Source organism: Nycticebus coucang, chromosome 15, assembly GCF_027406575.1.
Source record: "Nycticebus coucang isolate mNycCou1 chromosome 15, mNycCou1.pri, whole genome shotgun sequence".
In the NCBI taxonomy this organism is placed as follows: domain Eukaryota; kingdom Metazoa; phylum Chordata; class Mammalia; order Primates; family Lorisidae; genus Nycticebus; species Nycticebus coucang.
In genome coordinates this window covers 57,019,919-57,045,374 of record NC_069794.1, presented here as the reverse complement: position 1 = coordinate 57,045,374, position 25,456 = coordinate 57,019,919, and positions in this window count along the sequence as shown.

Genomic DNA, 25,456 nt, shown 5'->3' with positions numbered 1-25,456 from the left:
ACAAGTCTAACCTCAGTAAATTTAAAGGAATAGAAATTATTCCGTGCATCTTCTCGGACCATCATGGAATAAAACTTGAATTGAGTAACAACAGGAATCTGCATACCCATACAAAAACATGGAAGTTAAATAACCTTATGCTGAATGATAGCTGGGTCAGAGATGAGATTAAGAAAGAAATCACCAATTTTTTGGAACAAAATGACAATGAAGACACAAGCTATCAGAACCTCTGGGACACCGCAAAGGCAGTTCTAAGAGGGAAATTTATAGCACTGCAAGCCTTCCTCAAGAGAACGGAAAGAGAGGAAGTTAACAACTTAATGGGACATCTCACGCAACTGGAAAAGGAAGAACATTCCAACCCCAAACCCAGTAGAAGAAAAGAAATAACCAAAATTAGAGCAGAATTAAATGAAATTGAAAACAAAAGAATAATACAACAGATCAATAAATCAAAAAGCTGGTTTTTTGAAAAGGTCAATAAAATAGATAAACCTCTGGCCAACCTAATCAGGAAAAAAAGAGTAAAATCTCTAATATCATCAATCAGAAACAACAAAGACAAAATAACCACAGACTCATCAGAAATCCAAAAAATCCTTAATGAATATTACAAGAAACTTTATTCTCAGAAATATGAAAATCTGAAGGAAATAGACCGATACTTGGAAGCACGCCACCTTCCAAGACTTAACCAGAATCAAGTGGAAATGTTGAACAGACCCATATCAAGTTCAGAAATAGCATCAACTATACAAAACCTCCCTAAAAAGAAAAGCCCGGGACCAGATGGTTTCACGTCAGAATTCTACCAAACCTTTAAAGAGGAATTAGTACCTATATTACTCAACCTGTTCCAAAATGTAGAAAAAGAAGGAAGACTACCCAACACGTTCTATGAAGCAAATATCACCCTGATCCCCAAACCAGGAAAAGACCCAACAAGAAAAGAAAATTATAGACCAATATCACTAATGAATATAGATGCAAAAATATTCAACAAGATCCTAACAAACAGAATCCAGCAACACATCAAACAAATTATACATCATGACCAAGTTGGTTTTATCCCAGGGTCTCAAGGCTGGTTCAATATACGTAAATCTATAAATGTAATTCAGCACATAAACAAATTAAAAAACAAAGACCATATGATTCTCTCAATTGATGCAGAAAAAGCTTTTGATAATATCCAGCATCCCTTCATGATCAGAACACTCAAGAAAATTGGTCTAGAAGGGACTTTTCTTAAACTGATAGAGGCTATCTACAGCAAACCCACAGCCAATATCATATTGAATGGAGTTAAATTGGAATCATTTCCACTCAGATCAGGAACCAGACAAGGCTGCCCATTGTCTCCATTGCTTTTCAACATTGTAATGGAAGTTTTAGCCACCGCAATTAGGGAAGAAAAGGCGATCAAGGGTATCCATATAGGGTCAGAAGAGATCAAACTCTCGCTCTTTGCAGATGATATGATTGTGTATCTGGAAAACACTAGGGACTCTACTACAAAACTCCTAGAAGTGATCAAGGAATACAGCAGCGTCTCAGGTTACAAAATCAACATTCATAAATCGGTAGCCTTTATATACACCAACAACAGTCAAATTGAAAAAGCAGTTAAGGACTCTATCCCATTCACAGTAGTGCCAAAGAAGATGAAATATTTGGGAATTTACCTAACAAAAGACGTGAAAGATCTCTATAAAGAGAACTATGAAACTCTAAGAAAAGAAATAGCTGAAAATGTTAACAAATGGAAAAACATACCATGCTCATGGCTAGGAAGAATCAACATTATCAAAATGTCCATACTACCCAAAGCAATATATACTTTCAACGCACTCCCTATTAAAGCTCCACTGTCATATTTTAAAGATCTTGAAAAAACATTACTTCGTTTTATATGGAATCAGAAAAAACCTCGAATAGCCAAGACATTACTCAGAAATAAAAACAAAACAGGAGGAATCACACTACCAGACCTCAGACTTTACTACAAATCGATAGTGATCAAAACAGCATGGTATTGGCACAAAAACAGAGAAGTAGATATCTGGAATAGAATAGAGAACCAAGAGATGAATCCAGCTACTTACCGCTATTTGATTTTTGACAAGCCAATTAAAAACATTCAGTGGGGAAAAGATTCCCTATTTAACAAATGGTGCTGGGTGAACTGGCTGGCAACCTGCAGAAGACTGAAATTAGACCCACACCTTTCACCATTAACTAAGATAGACTCTCATTGGATTAAAGATTTAAACTTAAGACATGAAACTATAAAAATACTAGAGGAGAATGCAGGGAAAACCCTTGAAGAAATTGGTCTGGGTGAGTATTTCATGAGGAGAACCCCCCGGGCAATTGAAGCAGCTTCAAAAATACACTACTGGGACTTGATCAAACTAAAAAGCTTCTGCACAGCTAAGAACACAGTAAGCAGAGCAAGCAGACAGCCCTCAGAATGGGAGAAGATATTTGCAGGGTATAACTCTGACAAAGGTTTAATAACCAGAATCCACAGAGAACTCAAACGCATCAGCAAGAAAAAAACAAGGGATCCCATCGCAGGCTGGGCAAGGGATTTGAAGAGAAACTTCTCTGAAGAAGACAGGCGCACGGCCTTCAGACATATGAAAAAATGCTCATCATCTTTAATCATCAGAGAAATGCAAATCAAAACTACTTTGAGATATCATCTAACTCCAATGAGACTAGCCTATATCACAAAATCTCAAGACCAGAGATGTTGGCGTGGATGCGGAGAAAAGGGAACACTTCTGCACTGCTGGTGGGAATGCAAATTAATACATTCCTTTTGGAGGGATATATGGAGAACACTCAGAGATCTAAAAATAGATCTGCCATTCAATCCTGTAATTCCTCTGCTGGGCATATACCCAGAAGACCAAAAATCACAACATAACAAAGATATTTGTACCAGAATGTTTATTGCAGCCCAATTCATAATTGCTAAGTCATGGAAAAAGCCGAAGTGCCCATCGATCCACGAATGGATTAATAAATTGTGGTATATGTATACCATGGAATACTATGCAGCCTTAAAGAAAGATGGAGACTTTACCTCTTTCATGTTTACATGGATGGAGCTGGAACATATTCTTCTTAGTAAAGTATCCCAAGAATGGAAGAAAAAATATCCAATGTACACAGCCCTACTATGAAACTAATTTGGGACTCTCACATGAAAGCTATAACCCAGCTACAACTTAACAATAGGGGGAAGTGGGAAAGGGGGGGGTGGGTAGAGGGAGGGGAATCGGTGGGATCACACCTGTGGTGCATATTACAGGGGTATTTGCGAAACTTGGTAAATGTAGAATATAAATGTTTTGGCACAGTAACTGAGATAACGCCGGAAAGGCTATGTTAACCACTGGGATAAAAATGTGTCAAATGGTTTATGAAGTGAGTGTATGATGCCCCATAATCATATCATTGTATACACTTATGATTTAATAAAAAAATTAAAAAAAAAAAAAAAAAAAAAAAAATAAAAAATTAAAAATGGTTAATTGTTTCATTTTTAAATTGGAACAATAAAAGAGTTTGTAAAAATCCTGGTGATACTGGTTTCGTGATTACTTCTCTTAAGGAATATCTCCCCAGTCTTGCCTCTATCATTCTGATAGAAAACATACAAAAGGACTATGCGGGTTTAGGGCAGCTTGTTAGATTGCTTTAACTGTTTATTTTCACCAATCTACAAATGTGTGAATATAAAAAGTTAATGTTTTAGAAAACATTGTCTTTGTTCTTTTATAACACACATGCATTTTTATATCAATCTGCTTCAGAACACACCACATTTTATCTGGAAATGGTATGTTTCAAAGTCTGCCTTTGGCCAGCACACATATTCCATTATTTATATGTTATGTAGTCCATGACATTAAACTAAAATAATAATAAAAAAAAAACCTTTAAGACTGTGGTTTACTACATTACAATTTCTACTGGGTATCTTTTCAGATTAAAATAAGAAAGAAGAACACACCACATATTTTAAAATAAGAATCATCATATCTTTTCCTTTAGATGAAAATTCACAATGGTTGAGAGTGTAACTGAAATCCTCCCTATAAAAATTGAAATGTTTGATTATACTGTAGTTTCATATTACAGGAGTATTAAAGCTCCCTTTCCCCACTTTGACTGTTATTTGCTTTTAAAAACCATGAGTACTTTAATATTCAGTTATTTGGTTGAGTCCTACTAACTAAAATTACTCTTGAGAGCCATATGAAATATAAAGAACTTTTGAAAGTTAGCCCCGGAGATGTGGTACATTTTCATGCATTTCCTATTCAACATTCAAATAGCAAAATGTATTTGTTTTTTAAATAAAAAATGAAAGAAGAAATGAAATTTGGCCTCCAATGGAAGCCTTCTTTTTTACGAAGAAAATGTGTTGATTTTATCATGGTCTTATGAACGTATTAAGTTGTAACTAGATATTTGCTAAACAACTTTCATGGGATGATTTTGCAAGCATGACGATGACAGAGACCATACCTTCCTGACAGTTTCCATATCTGTATTTAACACCTTCTTCTGAATTGAAAACAAATTAAATCCTGATGGACTTAAATATATAGCTAAAATTCTATTTTCATATATAGTCTTATAAATAAGATTTTCACATTTGATTTGCATCTTGCATCCATGTATTAATTGGTACACCGAAATAATCCTGAGTAACTTGTCCTTTATCACCTGATTTCATAGTTTGCTTGCTTAGTCAAACTCTAAGACATTACCACTCTCCTCTCATGGCAACCACACCTGCACAGGTCAATCCACATAGCTAAATGACTCATGCAAGCTTTTTTTATTCATTTCACAAATATCTGCTTGATATACATTTTGTTTTTAAGCTGATATCCTATATTTCCCAAAGGGGATAATTTCTACCCAATTGGTAAAAAAAAAAAAAAAAAAAAAAAAAGAAAAAAAGAAAGAAATTCTCTACTTTGGGGTATTATTATGAGAACTGAATGAGAAAATTTTAGTAACATTGTGCCACAAACATTACAAAGATCCAAAAACATTCAAAGCATTATAACTCTTAGTTATTTTTCAAATGGAAACATATTTGGCTACAGCTTCATACTTCTGAATAGATGTGAACGTTTTCTATGACTTAGGGGAAATAGATTCAGAGAGGCCTCCAAGAGGACTGCTTTGTCTTGATCTATAAATGTAAATATCCTTGGGAATATCCATGGAAATTATTCAATGGTAATGTAGGTTGAACAGTCCATCAGCTTCAAGAACATGTATTGCCCTTAGTTTAAGCCTGAGTAGAAGCAGAACTACGTAAACTGTTCTTAATTTCCTCTTCTGTAAACATCACTCCATCACACCTGGCCTATTAAAGGAAGTGTAAGGAACCCATTTGCCATATTATCTCACCAACCTATGTCTAAGAAGAAAGTATATAGTGGGAAGGAAGAGTAGAGAGGGCTGGAGAAAGAGCCTTTTAAACACTTTTTTCCATCCTGGTAAAATATATTTTGTCATAAAACTAGAAATGGGAATATCATATTTGTAGGCAGAGGATTTGAAATGTGCCATCAATAATAGAAATACATTTTAAAATGCTTCTTTTGAGATTTTTGTATCTCTCTTTCTATCCCCCTTCTGCTCCATTCTCATTGAAGAACATATAAATTCAGAAAATAAAGACATCAGGGAAGAGTCCTTGGCATCCCTCTTTGAAAACTCTACATTCTTATGCATTGTAATTTTAAGGTAAAACGTGTTGAACAGATGCTCTAAAAATCAGAATGTTTTCTAATTCTGATTTTTAAAAATGATAATATCGATGAAAATACAAGTATTTCATTTAATTTATAGTCACAAAACATGTAGTACTACTGGTTAGTATGCAGACCCGAAAGGAGAAAAGCTTCAAAGAAATTAGACATCAAACAAAATATAATTCATGATTTATGACTGCAGAGAGCCAGTGTTGTGCAATGTTTAAGACCTCAGGCTCTGGAGTCCACATACTTAGTTTTAAATTCCAACTCCACCATTAGCCAGCTGTCCAACAAAGGACAACTTTATTAACTGCCCCAAATCTCAGGTTCCTCACTTGTCAAATGGATCATTAGTAGCTCTTACCCCCATAGAAAAGTTCAATGAGATGATTAAAATAAATAATTTAGACCAAACTTAGCTCTAAAAAAGTTTGTTTTCTTTCATTCATATGGAACTAGAACTGTATTTTAAGTAGTTAATTTTTAAATTTTAGAATATTACAGGGATATACTCATTTTAGTTACATAAATAGCTTATGTACAGCTTGAGTCAAAGTTACAAGTGTACCCATCACCCAAATGGAGTGCATTGTACACTTTAGGTGTGAATTTACCCATCCCCTTCCCCTCCGTCCCATCTGCTTGATTTCTGATGAGTGGTATTTCCATATGTGCATATAAGTTGATCAATTATTTCCATTTTAATAATGAATACTTGTTGGGTTTGTTTTCCATTCTTGTAATACTTTACTTAGAAGGATGGCCTCCAGTTTCATCATGATTAATACAAGACGTATTAGTTCACCATTTTTTTATGGCTGAATAGCACTCCGTGGAATACATATATCACATTTTACTAAACCACTAATGTATTGATGGACACTTGGGTATTTCCACATCTTTGCAATTGTGAATTATGCTTCTATAAGCATTTGAGTACAGTTGTCTTTTTTATGAAACATATTTCCCCCCCCCACCTTTGGGTAAATACCCAGTAATGGGATTGTTGGATAAAATGGTAGCCCTACTTTTAGTTCTTTGCGGTAATTCCATACTACTTTTTACAGAGGTTCTATTAGTTTTCAGTCCTACCATCAGGATACACATATTCATATTTCTGTAAATCATTTTGGGTAATATAGACATTTTAACAATGCTGATGCTGCTGATCTAAGAGCAGATGCTTTTCCATTTGTTTACATCCTCTGAGATTTACTTCCTCACTTAGGTCTTACCTAAATGTCTTTAACCTCTGTGGTTAAATATATTCCTAAGTATTTTATTTTTTGTTGTTGTTGCTTTTGGGAAACGTATCAAGTCTTTTATTTGATTCCTAACTTGACTTCAGTATACATAAGTCTATAAATGTGATTCACTATAATAAATAGAAGCAAAAACAGAGACTAGACGATCCTCTCAATAAACATAGAAAAAGCATTTGATAATTTATCACCCTCTTAATAGGCATAGGTGCAATATACCTCAAAATTATAAAAGCCATATATGACAAACCCATAGCCAACAGTATACTGAATAGGAAAAGTTGAAAGCATTTCTGCTTAGATCTGGAACCAGATAAAGTCCGCTATTACCACTTCTATTCGACATAGTGCTGGAAGTTCTAGCCAGAGTTCTCAGGCAAGAGAAGGAAATTAAGGGTATCCAAATAGGGAAAGATGAAATAAATGATTGCTCTTTGCTTATAATATGATTTTATGTCTAGAAAACCCCAAAGTTTTCTGCCAAGAGACTCCTAGAATTGATGGATAAATTCATCAAAGTCTCGGGTCATAAAGTCAATGTACACAGATCAGCAGCATTCCTATATGCTAACAACAGTTAAGCAGTTATTAATGTGTATATTTTTTATTTTTTTATTTTCATTTATTTTTTTTTCCAGGGTTGTTTGTTTTGGGGATTTTATTTAAATCACAAGAGGCAAATATTTATTAATGGAAATAAGTTTTGTTTTGTTTTGTTTGTTTGTTTTTTTGTAGAGACAGAGTCTCACTGTACCGCCCTCAGGTAGAGTGTGCCATGACGTCACACGGCTCACAGCAACCTCTAATTCTTGGGCTTATGTGATTCTCCTCAGCCTCCCAAGCAGCTGGGACTACAGGTGCCTGCCACAATGCCCGGCTATTTTTTTGTTGCAGTTTGGAGGGGACTGGGTTTGAACCTGCCATCCTCGGCATATGGGGCCGGCGCCCTACTCACTGAGCCACAGGCGCCGCCCTGTTTTTTAAATGTATATGTCATTTGTAAATTAATCTTCATTGTATTTCTAATACACATAGTAAACATTCTAGGCAATAACTCAGTAAATGGCATGCAACTGAGTACTATTGATAAAGGACCACATACTGTTAGAATAACAAAAATGAAAAAGGTACGCGACTATTCTGTTTTGTCATTAACTATATTGGTAGAAAAGATTTATTTAAAGAGCCAGGTTATTACATACATGTTATTTGTGAATCAATCAATGATTATTGCGTTCCTAAAAGGGTCAGAACCATTTTGTAGTTGGAAGGAGAGATAAAACGTGTTAAAGGCACCAATCCTTGAAAAACAGTTTATCATCACTTGGGAAGATAAGATGTAACTTTTGATTTTCCAAGCTGCTTGCTTGATTCTGTTTTAAAATCCATTTGATGGGAATGAATGTGTCACCTTCCAGACAGACATAAACAGGTAGCAACAAAGACATTAAGAGCAGGTTCTTGAAATAAAATGTGTGGAACTGAATTCTGGTTCTAAAACTTATTAGGTATGTGACTTTGGCTTATGCCTCCATAACTGCTAAATGGGCATAACATTCACGCCATGGAAAGTTAAAGAGCCAGTCTTTGTAAGTGGTAGTAAATGTCTGGCATATAATAAATCTCAGCATATTAACTGACTCAAAGGTTTCTATTTTCATGCCTCGACTATGCTTCAGGAGCATAGCATAGCATAGCATAGCATTGAGAGAATGCTTCTAACTTCTACCAAGCCAGGTAAAATAAATCTCCAGATTTTGTCAATAGTGTGCTTAATTAAGCAAACCAGATAAGAATATCAAGAAGTACTTGAAAAAATCCTGGAAACTGACAAACTTAAAAAGAGCTCATACAAAATGTGGGCAGATGACTAAGCATGTACTGAGCTATTTCAGAAGACCATCTCCAGATGCAAGGCTGTTGTCTCATCCAAGTCTGATGTGTTCAAGGCACAGGATCTTCCTACAGACTCTTTAAACTCCTTTGTACCATTCTGTACAATTTGGACCCCAGTTTCTGTATACCCTGGACCAGGGGTCCTCAAACTATGGCCCTCAGGCCACACGCAGCCCGCTGAGGACATTTATCCAGCCCACTGGGTCCCGGGCCTGCAGTGCGCATGTATGGAATATGCGCCGCACTTTCCGATTCCCCTCCTTCTGCTCTCGACGACTCCTCTCAGTCTCAGGTGTGATCTATCAGTGGAGTCACAAGCTTGCCTGTGACTCAGAGCCTGTTGCTGCCTAATGACCAAGGTAAGAACAAGTTAGATTTTTTTTTTAAGTTATTAATTTTTGCAGTTAGCAGGGCCTTTTTTTGCAGTTAAGGGGGGCCTTTTTTTTCTGAAGTTAGGAGGTCTTTTTTTTTGCAGATAAGGGGCACCTTTTTTTCTTGAAGTTAGGGAAGCCTTTTATTTTTAAGTTGGTTAGTTGGTTGGGGTGGTTTCTAGGGCAGTTGCATCACAGTGATAATGCAAGTAGTCAGTGCTCAGTGGTAATAATAATTGTAAGTGCTCAGTGTTAATGCAAATGGTCAGCACTCAGTATTAATGCAAATGGTCAGTGCTCAGTGTTATCGCATGGGGGCCCCAAACTGGTAATCTGTCTAGGACCACATGGGAACTTAATCTGGCTCTGCAGACAGCTGAGGAGTAGGAGAGCCAATTTAATTGACAGTAAGTGCATTTATATTCTGATTGCTAATCAGTTGTGTATGATGTTGTATGTTGTGTGCTTTGTAAGCCCCGGTTCACACTGTTGCCATCTCTGAGCAGTGTGAGTTCAGCCATACAAGCATATGGCTGAACTTGCATTAGATCCAGAAGAAAAAAGGCATATGTGCCTTCCTTTTTACTGCAGTGGAATCTGATTGCATGGGTCTTCTCACTCATGTGATCAGATTTCTGTGCGAGTTCACAGATCACAGTGCAGTTTGCACAGGGTAGTGTGAACAGGAAAGTTGGTGGAGAACAAGATCTGTAATCGTGCCAGTTCCCACATGGCACCAGTGTGAGCCTGAGGTAAAAGTGGACTTCCACCAATATGGGCACTGGTGAGGCTGAAATGATGTGGACTGGCAAGGCTGCTTGATGGATACTGATCAGACTGCACTGATGGGCAGTGAATTCTGTATGTCTCTGTGTGGGCAGAGTTATTGCTAGTATATTGTTTTTGTACCGCTGTATATGTATATTAGTATTTTACTAATAGCAATTTGGAATCCCCAGGAAGCAATGATATCAAGAAAGAGAAAAATTGACTCAGAGTGTAGGATATTCAAAGAACAGTGGACTTATGATTACTTTTTCATGCAGTACAAGGAAAGAGCTGTGTGTTTGATATGCCAGAATATAGTGTCTGTGTTCAAAGAATATAATTTGCGTCAACACTATCAAACTCAGCATAAAGATAAATATGATTGTTAGGTCAGAGAAGTGAGAAAGATAAAATATTAAAACTAAAAAATACATTGATAACTCAGCAAAATACTTTTGTGAAGCAGAAGCAGCTAAATATTTCATCACGGTGAGCAAGTTTTCAAGTTGCCAAGCTAATAGTGTGCACTGGCAGACCATTCGTGGAGGGAGAATTTGTTAAAGAATGCCTTCTTTCTGTTGCCAAAGAGATGTGTCCAGAGAAGGCTGATTTATTTAGTACAGTGAGTCTTTTGAGACCTACAATTACACAAAAGATTGAAGAAATGGGACACACTTTGCATCAGCATTTGCAAACTCAACAAAAAAAACTTTCCTATTTTTCTTTGGCACTCGACGAAAGTATGATGTTTGTGATTCTGCACAACTTCTAATTTTTATTCATGAGACAATTAACTATATCGAAGTCACAAAAGAGTTTGCTGCACTGCAAAGCATCAAAGGAACAACTACAGGAGAGGATATCTATGAAAAGGTTTGCCAAACTGTGACTAGTTTGGAGCTGGACTTGGCTAAACTAGCCAGTGTGACAACTGATGGTTCTCCTAGCATGGTGGGGTCTAAGAAAGGAGTAATTGCTCACATTAACCAAGAGATGAACAAACATAACCATTCTCATCCAATAGCCATACACTGCCTCATCCACCAACAAGCGCTGTATACTAAACCACTGAAGTGGGACTCTGTTATGAAAATTGTGATATCTTGTGTTAACTTCATTAGAGCTAATGCACTAAACCACAGACAATTTCAGGAATTTCTATCTGAGCTCAATGTTGCCTATGAAGATGCACAGAAGTCCATTGGCTGAGTCGAGGGAGAGTTTTGAAACATTTCTATGACTTACTTCCACAGATTACAGCCTTTATGCTTTCAAAAAACAAAGAAGTACCAGAGCTCAATGATGCAGAATGGAAATGGCACCTTGCCTTTCTGACGGATGTAACAGAGCTACTCAACAGTTTCAATGTGCAATTTCAAGGAAAGGGGAAGCTCATCTGTGATATGTAATCACATGTGAAAGCATTTGAAGTAAAATTAGGCCTCTTCATCAAACAAGTGAAGGAGGAAAATTTCTGCCATTTCCCCACAACTCAAAATCTGTTAGCGGAAAATCCATTGGTTGTATTCCCAAACAAAACATGTGTGGATTCACTGGAAAAGTTGCAAAAAGAGTTTCAATTTAGCTTTAAAGAGCTTCATCTCCATGAACAGGACATAACAGCTTTTCCGCAACCCATTTTCTATTGACATTGAAAATGTGGATACGATTTACCAAATGGAACTAGCTGAACTGCAGAATTATGATTCTCTGAAAGATGCATTCAAGTCAAGCAGCCTTCCTAATTTCTATGCATCTCTCCCCTCTGAGACCTATCCTAATCTTAGGAACCATGCACTCAAAATGGCAACCATCTTTGGCAGCACTTATGTCTGTGAACAGACTTTTCCAGAATGAAACACCTGAAATCTCCAACCAGAGCTAGACTAACTGATGCATACTTGCATCATTTGTTACAACTAGCAGTGACAAATATAGAACTGGACATTGACCATCTCATTAGCCAAAAGCAGGCCCGTAGTTCCCATTGAAATACTGGTAAGTTTGTTGATTTAACTTTACTTGTTCTTCATTTTAAATATTGTATTTGTTTCCGTTTTGTTTTTTTACTTCAAAATAAGATATGTGCAGTGTGCATAGGATTTGTTCATAGTTGTTTTTTTTTTTAAACTATAATTCGGCCCTCCAATGGTCTGAGGGACAGTGAACTGGTCCCTTGTTTAAAAAGTTTGAGGACCCCTGCCCTAGACATTAAACTGACTGCACCTCAGTTGTTAGAAATGTAAAAGAAACTTTTCAACAAGAGCAATGTTGTAAATACTTCTAGTCCACATCACCATATATGAATCAAAGTTCCCCTTACTTTTCTCTCTCATCTTCTCAGTCTGCTAGGCAGGCTGGAGATGGCAGAAAGTATCCTACACAGGAATAGGGTAGCTTGTCTTGCTAACAGCAAAAACGTCCAGGTCAATGAGCACATCCGTATGCATGCCCTCACCTCAGCTCTCCTAGCCTCCAACAGCTGCTAAATTTTAGCTACTATTTTCATAATTTCCAATGACATTTGTCATGTCGGTCCCCTCTCCAGACAGAACAATACTCTCCTTTCCATTCAAATCTCTTTATCCACTACTCAAAAACATGGCATTTTAAAAATTCCCTCTGAATGGGTAATTCATTTCATCATCTTTATCTCTATGAGTCTAAGCATTTCTGGGATATCAGTTTATAATTAAGATTTAAAAAAATAATAACCTGAATGCCAAAAACCCTATCCCAACTTTTAAGTTGAGGGTTTCCTATTTTCTTGACTTTTTATTGCTTTTAATTTGAAAATACATCCATGAAAATTAATAATGTACATGTTTTGTAGGATGATGTGATGGTGCTTTTTAAAATACTGCCTATTTATACAGCATTGAGATGGATTTGATACCAACACACTAAAGGTGCCTGCACAAAAAATACCAAGATATCGGCTATCATTACTGTGTCATAGAGATTCACACTTAAAAATATCTCGCATAAAAATGAAGTAGACATTTGTAGACAGCTTTGTCATTTAGACACTGTCTCATGATACAGAGATGGATCCTAACTGCTGTGCTCATTCTAAAATGATTTACCAATTGAGGGTGACTAGAACTCTCCAATTAAAATGCTAAGTATCTGTGGGTGCACCAGCCTTGATGTTTCTTTAACTTCATTGTGTAGAGCTTTGTGATCTACTGCCTTTCTCTTACCTTTCAGGTTTGAAATGTTTGTTTTTGCCCTTTGGCTTCATATTGTTTATTAGCAACAAAAGCAGTCTGGTGCCAAATGTGTAATGCATTACTCAATACACCTTAGCTTTTATAAACTAAAGAATAAATGCAGCTGCATTATTTCACCTCTGACTTGCTATGTTCAACAGAAGTAATGTACATAAAACTGATATTATAAAATGGAACTGCTTTTACAATTTTGGCAACAGCTGTGAATGTTCTAAGTAACATGAGGTGATTGTCAACCTTGCCTACTTCTGAACCTCTCTTCATCCTCCCCCAAACTGGCCCAGTTAGCAGTAGGTAGCATCAGGTCCTCAGCATTTTTTTCTCTCTTCACTTTATCCTGGATTCCTCTGTTTTTACTTCTCCAACCCCACAGTTTAGGGCTTCTGTGCTCACTCTTTACCTTCATCTTTTTAAATAAAATGGTAAAGGATAAGCTAATAACTGTGGCCTATACAGGGTTCTCTCAAAAATATCTTCCCTATATTTCTCTTCAATTTCTGTCTGCTCTCTTGTTATAATTCATCTTTGTTCTCTACTGTTTAGATAATGCAAAACACAACAAGCCAATTACAATTAATAGTCACATAACATTTGTCTTGATTTGTTCCTTTCCACCCACATATCTCCATGGCTGGGGTGGATGGGAGAGTGGCAAAGAGGAGAATTTAGATAATGAAGGGAGAAAAAAAGAATTGACAGAAATTGTCTAAAGAAGATTTTAGAGATGTGAAATTCTAGTTAAATTGATCAATGGTACAATGGATTTTTATTTGAGGCATGAAAACCAGTGCTGATTTTTGCTTCTAGGTTGATGAAGGGCAATAGAAAAGATGACCTTTGAAGCCAAGTCACAATGGTGTAGAGCCAGAAATTTAATCCAATTGCATACTCATAAACTATTTCCCCCAGATGTCTTCTTTTCTCTCAAGGACACTAATCTTCAAGAGCATAAGTTTCTAAGCTTGAATCTTTAATTATCTCCTCTCAGAGCCAGTGGCTGCATATTCCTGATTCATTCTTTCTCTTTCTCTCTCTGTCTCCCTCTCCTTATTCCTGCCACCATTTTTCACAAGTGCTCTATGAACATAGCCTCCCTCTCAGTTAAACTTAATCTCTATTTCTTTCTATTTCATCATAAATTAATCATCCTAAAACATGACTTACACAACACTTCTCTGGTTAAACGCCCTGAGAATAGGAAGACATGGTTGCCCCCAGTTTAGGATTTTGATGTGTAATCTTATTGGCCTGTCAATCAAAGACTGTGAAGGATTATCTCTTCTTTTCATCATTTCCCTACTGCTCTCCATTTGTCATTTGTTGTCTTCTGCTATAATAGTCATGAACATTTTCCTTAACTGGATATGTCTTAAGATGTTTCCAGAAAACACTGATTTGCAAAGTGGGATTTCATAAAAAGCCAAATCTAAACCATTGTAATAAATATCCTTTACATATCAATTAGCAAGTCAAATATTAGTGCAAACTGTGTTAATTTCTTACTGATTTATAGAAACAATAATGGTTTTGATATTAAAATGGCTTCTCCAAATTGTATATAAAATCAGTAGTACCCTATAAATGCATTAATTTACACAGTTATGATTTACTAAAAAAGTTAAGAGGAAAAAAATGGCTAAAAATGTCTCTCTCTCTTTTTTTTTGAAATTGTTCTCTTGGGCAGAGGTCCCCAAAGTGTGGTCTCCAAAAGAACAGCATCAACACCACTAGAGGCCTTAAAAAAAAATGAAAATTCTCAGGTCCATCCAAAACTTAGACTCTCTGGTAGAGGGCCTAGCAATCTTAGTTTAAGAAAATCTTCCGTTTTATGGCTTGGCACCCATAACACTGTGTTTACGACGCTGGGCACATGCACCGGGGCTGTCAGGTTCAAATCCGGCCCAGGCCAGCTAAACAACAATGACAAATGCACCAAAAAAAAAAAAAAAGAAAGAAAGAAAAAACATAGCTGGGCATTATTGCAGGCGCTTGTAATCCCACCTACTTGGGAGGCTGGGGCAAGAGAATCTGTCAAGCCCAAGAGTGGGAGGTTGCTGTGAGCTGTGATGCCACATCGCTCTACCCAGAGTGCCACATAGTGAGACTCTGTCTCAAGGAAAAAAAGAAATTCATCCATTTTATTCTGATACGTGCTAATATTTGAGGACCACCATATTAATGACGAATAATTCTGAGCTAACTTTTCAAAATAAAGTGGTAAACCCACTACCTCCAGTATATAGGGCTGACACACTATTCCTTTGAGCCACAGGTGCTGCCCCAAGAAGTATATATAATATTCTTTTCCAGGTCATACCTACTATAGGAAATGCAAGAGAGAAGTATCATTGGAGCCTCTATTAATAATATGAAACACCATCTAAAAATTTTGGAAAACAAACTCCATGAGACACAGGCATTCAAATACTTACATACATACATACATCTAATAATTAAATGTTATTCTTTTCCAGACAGAGTTTGAAGACCTTCATAAACCTTCTACTCTATAATGAAATTTGAGAGGTAGCATTAATATTAGCTTCCTGTTTTACAAGAAAGGCAAGGTCCAGAGAGTTTAAGTTACCTACCCAAAGTCACAAAGTTAGTTGAGTAAAAACAGAGATTTGAACCCAGGCAATGCTTTTGATCAACTTGTGTGTTACCTATTAAAGAAACTCCCTATTATCCTTTCTAATGTTACTTTGCTTTCAAAAACACCTATTTTATCATAATCAGAATTTTGTACATCTATATGAAACATGAATTGTTCCCTATAGTGTTTTATTTTGTCTTTTTTTTATTTATAATTTACACTAGCTGAATTTGAGGCTTATTGAGATATATGACCTTCCTAATTCCATATCACTATTACATTGTTTGAGCAGATTTGTTTTGAATAGAATGTACTTTCCCTTATATGTTTAAAACTTTTTTTATGTGAAATCACTGTTAAGGAGATTAATGTTCAGTTTCAGTGCATATCAGAACATAGAAGACTATAGCTGCTTATTCCAAGTAGACACAGTGTTAGTATATAAATAATTAAAAATGATAACTATAAACTCATTATTTATAGACTAGTTTACTAAAATCATTTTATCTTCTAAGGTTTATATACAGAATCCTCCTCTAAAAATGTATATCATATGTTTCCATGCTTATAAAAACCATGAATATTTGTTCTATTAGAAATAAATTATAAGTTGAATTATCACCCAAATTTAAAGCTAATATTTGTTAGCTACATATGTTAGCACAAATTGCTTTGCAGTGCATCAAATATAAGTATGATGCAAATTGACAAGAACAAATATTCAGTAGATTGCCTGGACCAGATATTTAGTTATTTGGAAGATTTTCAAAACTGTGAACATAGGCAAATTTTCACATTTATTAAATATTGAAATTAGGAATTTTTTAAAAAGTCATCCCACCATCAACCCGTTTTAAAACTATCTTAAAAACATTGACAATTCCTTCCCCATAGTTCAGTGCGAAGACATTTGAAAATACAATTTGATAACTCAAAAATACTATAGGTAAACTGCCTCTTGGGTAGTCAATCACCATTTGATTTAATATTGACTGTTTAATCATATCATAAACTTCTCCAACAGGCCTGCATAATTGCCTTCTTAGCAGAAAAAAGTAAACCGCTTACCTTGCAACTGTAGTTTCTTAAGAAGCCCATTACATTCCTGAAAACATCAAAAGATTTGTCAGCACTTCTATTATGAGCCTCCATTTTCTAGAGTTGATAGTTGGCTATAAAATTTTACTCTCGGATTGCACTTGACATTTAGTATGTTGACCATGGAAAAAGCATGAAATGTCCTAGGAGGGAGGGTGGAGTTCTTTTACTATTGCACTTCAAATTAGCTAAATTGTTATTTGCCAGTAGAAAACAATTTATAGTGATAACTCCTGCCATTTGTTTAGTACCTACTTTATGTGAGGTGCATTATATTCACTATATTTAATTCTTTTTACTTTACCAAACTAGGTGGTGTTATCCTTGATTTGCAGATGCGGAAACTAATGCTTATAGGACTGAAGCCATTTTCCAAGATCATGTGGTTAATCAGTAGGAGGCTGAGCTTAGATATCAGTCCCATGCACCGAGGAGCTTCACACTATAGAAGTGCTGATTAAACTCACCCGTGTGGATGGGTATCAGGGAGGGACAAGAGCTAGCAGCAAGTGTATGGTGCCCCATGATCATACTAATGTACACAGCTATGATTTAATAAAAAAAAAAAATAGGAGCTTTACAATTCAATAGCCAACCCACTTCACCTCAATTGCCAGAGGCAACTGTCTCATTCCATAGCCAATTATAGCTTCTGTGGATATTTTTGCTGCCTATCTTGAAGGAGGAAAATTACACTAATAAGTCAGGATTAGAAAAAGACATTCTACTCATTTGACAGCTTGCCATGTTTCTTTAACAAACAACAATTTCATTAGAGAAAATGAGATTTGGAAATAATCACTTTGCTATAAAATATGAACTAATTGGCATAGGTGGTTTTTATTAAAAAGAAGTTCACAATAGTTATAATTCACTAACTTAAATAACAATCATCTCCCATGTATGTTCTTTATGATTTCTGTGCAAAAAATTCTGTAAATACTTTCTCATAGAGCAAGTTTAGGCACCTGACATCTAGACTAATATGACAGATCACATCGCTCAGCATGTTGGAAATTCATTTTAACTTACAAATACATCTGAAACCATTCTGTGAGTAAGTGCTGAATAGTGTTGATGGCTGTGCTAATTCTGTGGCATCTTGACTTTGGAGGTGCAAGCACATTTCAGAGGCAAGAAAAATTAGATTCCTGTTTTAAAAGGCAGAACACTGTGAACCTGACTAAGAATGTGGTTTCTGCTCATTATTTTCCTACTTTTGGAATTATGGTTTTCAACATCAGCATCAGATACCTATTGGCTATCTATGAGGGGAGTAGTACTGAAAGAGTTACCCTCAGAACCAAGTGACACTGGAGCCAAATCTCCTCATTGCACCCCATTTGGCTGAGGCCTATTGATTTGATCTTTTAGCCTGTCTCCATGATTAATTGTGAAGGGAACAATTGGAATGACTGTGCGGTAATCACAAGAGAAAACTTACCAGCAAGAATAACCAAATAGCCACTGGCCAACTCCCATAAAACTGTGAACATTTGACTTCGTATCTAGGGTCCATGATGTTTTAAATGCATCAACTAGGCAAATATTTCAAATATTTCATCAGCTTAGATAGAAGAATAACCAATTCGCAATTAAAGTGACACTGATTTTGTCTAAGGGAAAGCTGGGTTTTTAATTTTTGATTGAGTGAAGCAATTAATCTGGTTAGAAATCTTTAGAAGATATTTAGATAATTAATAAGTGTAAACCTGATAGGCTTTGGCTGAAAAGAATGTGTATAAAACAAAAATTCTAACAGCTGTTTTCCAGCCCCTAAATTGGATGATCTTACTCACCTAAGGGAAGGTGAGACTCAAAAAAAGTCATTTTTAAAAAGGAAAGTTGTCACTGAGAACAATAATGCTTTGGCAGAGGCAGTTAATCAGGAAACCAGGTCAGCTCCTGGCTACCCTGCCGTTGGGAAGCTTGTTCATAGTAAGCCAGATGATCCTCATAGCCTCACCAACAAACAAAACTGAGTTTGATTTTATGTTTCTTGCCCACCACCCCCCGAAAAAAAGATATATTTAAAAAGTTTAAGTGACTAGCCACTTGTCTTTTGTATGCTTTTTTGTTTAACTATTACAGTCCTTTGATAATTTTCAGAACCCTAGATCATGGGCCTCCCAGGAAGATCAAGTGGTTTGATTAGGAAGCCTCAGGTTGCTGGATTAAAATTTAAAATGCCTCTAATCCTAAAATCTGTGTCAGGACAACTCTTCCTCAAGCCATTTGGCTTGTCTGTGCTGACCCTCCTTGCTGCTTTGCATGATTATCAATTCTTCTGCTAAGTCAGAATTTCACCTTGTTTTCCAGTTCCTTTAATCCTGTTTTTATTCCTGCCTGAATGTTGTCATGAAAAAATATGTTAGAACAAATGACCAGCTTCTTGCTATCACACCTGACAAAGTCTTGGCCTCTTGAGCGGTCAGAATCTGAAGGTCGAGTTCCCACACGAGGCCACAAAATAGGCTGACCAGAAAGGGTTATGTATGGCCTCAAGGAGCCACCAAGGGGTGGCAATCATCCAGCTTGATGACTCAAAAGCTCCAATTCTGCTATAAATATAAAGGAGTGGAAGCTGAGGTAAGTTATAATGATATTTAGTAGAGTAGAGGCTAGGTAATTACTCACCAAACCCACTTCCTCTTCTTCCTAGGCACAGAGCAGTGCACCTTTCCCAGCCTCCTTTGAAGACAGGTGTGGCCATATGACTTAATTCAAGCCAACAACATTTAGAGTGACTAGATAAGTGCTGCTTTCACATCTGGCGTGCAAAATCCTTACCATAAATTCTCCATACTCTTTTTTTGCTCCATGAGCTTGAAGCAAATACTGGTGATAATCTTGGAAGCTACAAACTGAAGATGGTAAATACAAAAATAGAATAAACACGGATTTCTGTTTATCATTTGGTAAAGAGCATTGAACCTATCAGGAAAATATACTATAAGCTTCATATAAATTAGAAATGAACTTTGAGATATCACCTAACTCCAATGAGATTAGCCCACATCACAAAATCCTGAATCTGCAGATGCTGGAGTGGATGTGGAGAGAAAGGAACATTTCTACACTGCAGGTGGGATTGCAAACAAATACAACCTTATGGAAAAAAGTATGGAGAATTCTTAAATTACTATAGAATTGCATTTGATACACACAATTCCATCACTAGGTATCTACCCAGAAGAACAAAAATAATTTTACCGCGAGGATATTTTCACTAGAATGTTTATTGCAGCTCAATTCATAATTTCCAAATTGTGGAAGCAACTCAAATGCCCGTCAACTTATGAATGGATTAACAGACGGTGGTATATGTTTAGCATGGAGTACTATCCAGCTATAAGAAAAACTGAGACTTTACATCATTTTTGTTTGCCTGGATGGAGTTGAAACACATTCTTCTTAGTAAATAATTCAAAACTGGAAGAAAAATCCAATGTACTCAATGCTAATATGAAACCAATATATAAACAACTACACACCTATGCAAATGATAAAACACAAACATAGTCTAGTAAAGGTGAGGGGAGAGAAGGGAGAGGAGAAGGAAGAGGAGGAGTGGCAGGGATCTCACCTAACGTGCACAATGTGAGGGTGTTCAACATACCCCAGAAGTGAAGAGTTCAACTACAACTTGAACTTTACCATAGAATTGAAAGCAATGTAATCTAAAAATTTCTACCCTCATATTAATTTGAAATAAAAATAATTAAGTCAACAATATAATAATACAGATTCTGGGTTCATATCTTTAAACAAGTATTATTATCTAAAGTGATATAACTATTTGTTATTTAAAATAGGGAACTGCCAAAATGACAACCAAATTGGGCAGCCTTGGTTCAGTGGTCAAGGAGAAAATGATAAACTAATATTACAGACTTGTAAGTTGGAGACCCGTGCGATGCAAGATATTTGGTAAAACAACTGTTATCTATGACACATAGAGGCAGATCAAGTAGCAACTGAGCCTGCAGTCCTAGTAGGAACAGTGATTGGCCTTCCTTTTGCTTTTTGAAAAAATATTATAAGAAAGAAATAAACTCAGAAAAGAATTGTCCATTTGGTAAGCAGGAATGAAAAAAAAAAAAGTACAGAGAATCCAGAATCTAGGACCTCATTTTGTAAGAAAATTGGTTGTTACTAGATCCCCAAAAGAAAGAGTTGTGATCTGTAGAAAGCTTTCAGAGACAGGATCCAGACAAAGTTTCTCAAATGAACAAAATGAGACTGTTGCAAAAAATTCGATGAAAAATGTGAATTCCTCAAGTATTGTTTTTAGTAGCCTGAAATTTGTAGTTGACCATTAATTTGAGAAAAAGTAGGGTATGAAAGGAAGTAATAAATAAATTTGGCTTAGGCATTATGTTTAGAAAAGAATTTCAGTTCATTTTTTAGCACATGGAATTGGTAAATTGTCTGGAAATCTACTCATACTTTGAGTAAATTTCATTGCCAAAGATATCTATGAACTTGCTTCTAAAATGCCTTTGATTATTTCACACACACGCACACACACCACACATAAAGAGTTGGATTCTAAAGTTGCATTGAGAAGAGATAGGTTTGTGTGATCCAAAGTCCTTTCAAATATCACCACAGAAGAAAATAGACAATGAAGACCAGGAAGATATGGTTCTTTAGCCACTCATAGATGATCGAACAAAAACTATAAGGTAAAGAGGAGAGAAATAGGAATTTTGGAGAGACAGGTAGGTGATCGCATGCGCTATGAGAAATCAAGAGACAGAGTGTGCTAGTCCCATTAAAACCCAAGACCAGAAAAAGGCAAAATGATGGAAATGTTGATCAAAAATATGACTCTGACACTTAATCTCTCCAGATTCACATGCTAATGTAGAGGCATGCTATGATTCTTTCATTGCCATGGCCATAGTGTTAATTATCATTTGAACTTTAAAACACCTTATGAAAAAAAGAAAGTAATTTAAGAGTAAAAAATATAATGTTCTATGTATCTCTTACCCAAATTTCCTTGTATTTAACAGTAAAAAAAGAGAGAGGAGATTATTTTTTTTTAAATGTTTATTCAGTTTATAAACTAAAAATGTTTATAATTGGATTTTATTTTCCCATGGTTAAATTGATTTGCTGAAATAATACTGTAGTTGAAACTCATTAATGTATGTTATTTTTATGCAATAATTTTATATCTATTCTCTCTTCATATAATATGTCCCCATATCCATTCCTATAACACACACGCACTAACTAAACCAATTCTCAATTTACTTTAAATATCACTGACGGAAGTAACATTATTAATGACTCCATTGTTCAAGCCAGAGGCCCCAATCTTTGACATCTCTCATCCACTTTCACATCATTGGATAGATTACCAAGTCCAGTAAATTTCAGCTCCTAAATATCTAGTAAACCGATCTCCATCACTTCATTCTTGCTTCACACCCTCCCCTTTCCGTCTTACAGGCAACATTATCTCTCTTCTAGTGCAATAGCATTTTAATTGATCTCACAGTCTCTAGTTGTGCTTCTCTCTAAACAATTCTCCGTTCTCAAGTCAGAAATATCTTTATAAAATGCAGTGAATCACATCATTTCCTTGATCAAGTTTTCAACGTCTCAGTATTACTCTGCAGATAATAACCCCCTCTAACATTGCTTACCATATCCTCAGCAATTAATCGCTTATCTCGCTAGTCTTATTACACAGGCAAAAGCACTTCATATTCAGTGTTTCAAAATTGTTAAGATACTTGTTTTTCTGCACATAATTCCCACTTTCACTCTTCATTTTGGATGCTTGCACTTGGAAATCTTTTTTCCCTAAGTTGTATTTTTCATCGTATTTCACCTTTAAACATTTCACGCCATCCCTCCGTGTCTCAGGCTTTCTTAGGAGAACTTCTTCAAGTGGTGGTAAGGACTCTTTCTACAAATTCTCACAAACTTCTGCACTTACTCAATCCCAGTCCTTGTGGTATGGTGGCTGCCTCTTTACATATTACATAACATTCTCTTAGAAAGGAGACAAAGCGTCTTGAACTGCAAATATTTAAGACACTTGCTCTGCACAGTACATTGTAACTAATTTTATGTTAAGTGATTGAACAAAATGTAGTTGTCCAAGTATGTCTGTATACCAGGTAAAGAGAATCTCAAAACAATAATGCACTTTAGAAATTCTCTACCTATAAGACAATGGGAATTACGGTAGAAGATCTCAATCATCAATCCATTCCATAAACTGTACATTTGAGAGGGGTTAAATTCTTCAACTGCCAAAGACTAGGACAAAGGAAAGTCACTTGTTCAGTTTTTTTTTTCTCCACAGATACTTGTCTCAATGAAGCTTATTTTTTTTTTCAAGACTAAGGATAGATAATAAATAGCACTACGAGTGTGTGACAGATTATTGAAAACTGGGTGATTGAAAAGAGCAACCAGAGGATATGAAGGAATAACATGTAAAATTACATATAAAATTCTGGCTGAAGCAAAAGAAAGTAATGATAAAAGTAATAGTAGCAGTGTACCAGTAAGAGGAATTCTCGGCATTTTCACAAGAGCTCAGGAAGATGTGTCCTTCTTAAATAAAAAGAAGAATCTAAGACAGACTGATTCTTTTTAAGCAATATAAGACACAAAAAGAAGAATGGATAAATTTTTTAATAATTATTTTCAGGAAAATGAAAACAAATAGCAGAATTAAATATTACATTATTTGTAGCAAAAGGCACAATTATTGTCTAAGGAAATATAGTCAGTTATGAGAACTAAAAAATGAGACAGTCTCCCAAGGAAAAACACAAAAAATAATATAGAAAAATGATAGCTATGTAAGGCCAAAAACGAAAGTTAGCATATGATATTCCTAAAAGAAATGACAAAATACTACACCAAAAATGAATTTTTACATATACACACACCTATGCAAACATAACCACCATATTTGATCACCTGTCTACACTGACCACCTCCTTAAATTGAGCTAATTTGCATAGACTGGACATGAACCACATGTACTCAGTATACGGGAGGCCTCGTTCCTTATGTTGACCACCTCTGCATGTTGACCAGTTTGTTATAGTTCTTTCGGTGGTCAACTTACAGAAGTTTTACTACACACTTGGAAGTTATTCAAGGAAATTGAATGCCAAATGAATCATCATAGAGCAGAACTCTCTGTTCATTCAGGAGCTCTCCAACCCATGTCTTCATATTTCATTTAAGCTACCAAGGATCTAGGAATCTCCAGATAGTTGAAAAGAAAGTGTTAAAATATAGTCAGAGGCCTAAACAAAGGCTAAAAAAATTGCCAAAATTTAATTTCTTCAGTGAAATATGAGATGATCTAACGCAAATAAAATGAATGTCAGATGTTTGTTAAATAAAAATAGTCAAACACTAATACTAGCTTTCAAATTATTAAAGTAGAAAGCAAAAAATATACATATGCACATATATATTATGTATATATTTAAGAGAAGGATATAGAGCAGAAAAGAGCTGAAAAAGCAAGTGATGAGAAATACAAGAGAAAAGAAAAGAAATAGATTAGTCTATTAATCTAAGCATCTGAATATTTTGAATTTCAGAAAGTGAAATGGAAAAAATTTGCACAAGTTATAAAAGAAATAATTCAATAGAGTTTCCTTGGATTGAAGAATATGAGCATCAGATTAAGAAAACCCCCTATTCAGGAGCAGAAAAAAAAGTTACTCTGCACTGATACATTGTAATTTTCTTAGCAAAATATAAACACTAAATTAATTCAAAAAGCAGAAAGTAGGAAGTCCATGAAATCAACATAACTCATAAATCATTAAGTCCTAGAAGGCAAAATCATATGAAATAGGGTTTAATAAATTCATCACTCCATTCTGATAATATTTAGTAAATTGGGGGTGAAGAATATATCCTTAGCCCAATAATGCTAAAACTCTGAAGCCACTTACCAACATTACATACAAATGGATATCAATTCTTCTTTTTAAATTGAGATCTGTAGAAAACTACTTTGGGTATATAAATGTATGTTTTATCAGGGGAAAAGAATTCTGTATTCAAATAAGTGTGAGAAATGTCTCACGCTTATCCATAGAACGTGCATGTGAAGGATCCAAGAAGACCTATGCTAAAATAAACCTTTAAGCTTTGTTCAAATAACATTCTCGGAGTACATTGAGAAATGAGGAGAATGCACACTAAAATTCTATAGAGCACTACAAATAAGCACCTTCAGAAGTTTAAGACTTAAGGTATATCCACCAAACCCAGAAATACGACCTGATTTTTGATTTCACAGCATTGGTTAGCTTCCCCCTCACACTATGAAAAATTTCCAATTAAAGGAAGGAAAGATGGAAGGAAATAAGGAAGAGAGAGAGAGAGAGAGAGAGCAGGGGAGGGAGGGAAGAAGGAAGGAAAATAAATGAGC